Genomic DNA, 938 nt, shown 5'->3' with positions numbered 1-938 from the left:
GCTGGTGCATGGTGTCCTTTACAGCGCCAGCAGAACACTTGAGAAGATTGGTTGGAGGTAACTGGACTCTGTTCGTTTGGTGCACATTTTATTTTTGATGATGCAGCAGCCTCACTGGTAGAGGGTTTTTGAATTGTTTTCTACAAACTTTTCCTCTGTTCATATTGCAGTTGGTTCTGTTGGTCCATCTCCAGTTGCTGCCCCAGGCGGACAAGTTCATCCACCGAAGTAACTCTGTTTCTCAATTGGCTGGCTAGTTGGGGGTTGATGTTTTTCAAAATTAGTTTAACAACATCCTCTTCTTTTATATTTGTCTTCCAACGTTTGCCCAGTGATTGATACATGTAGGCAAAGTCTCTGATGCCTTCATCCTCTTTTTGAATTCTGTTACGTACCCTCTCAGCCAACTCATTCTCATAATCTTCTGATAAGAAAGTTGCACGGAATTGTTTGTTGAATTCTCTCCAGGTTCGGATTTTATGACGTGCCACATCCCACCAGTCCCTGGAGGTACCATGTAGTACGTTACGAAGAGTAGCCATAAGCTCTTCATCAGTGAGTGGATTGAAGGCCAAAAAATCCTCACACCTCTCTAGGTACTGAAGGGGATCAGCAGAGTCCTCAACTTTTCCAACAGTTGGAAACTGTAGTTTGATAGGGCTCTTTCCCACAATTCTGCTTCTAGTTTCACCTTGGAGTGTTGAACTTCCAGTTGACTCAAGCAGATCATCATGTTTACCATCTCTTATTGTTGACTGCAATCTGGGATGGCCTACAGCTTTTAGATGTTTCTCTCCAAGTAAGTTGTCTGAGTAGGTTTGTACACCTCAACGGTGTCAGAAGCATCCGTAATGTGGGGGGGACACAATGATGTGTGTAGGTGTGTGTGTGTGTGTGCGCGTGTGTGTGCATGTGCGCGCGTGCGCACGTAAAAAAAA

The sequence above is a fragment of the Nematolebias whitei genome, chromosome 6 (assembly GCF_014905685.2).
Source record: "Nematolebias whitei isolate Nwh7 chromosome 6, NemWhi1, whole genome shotgun sequence".
Classification (NCBI taxonomy): Eukaryota; Metazoa; Chordata; class Actinopteri; order Cyprinodontiformes; family Rivulidae; genus Nematolebias; species Nematolebias whitei.
The sequence above is the reverse complement of the archived record's forward strand: the minus strand, read 5'-3'. Positions refer to the sequence as shown.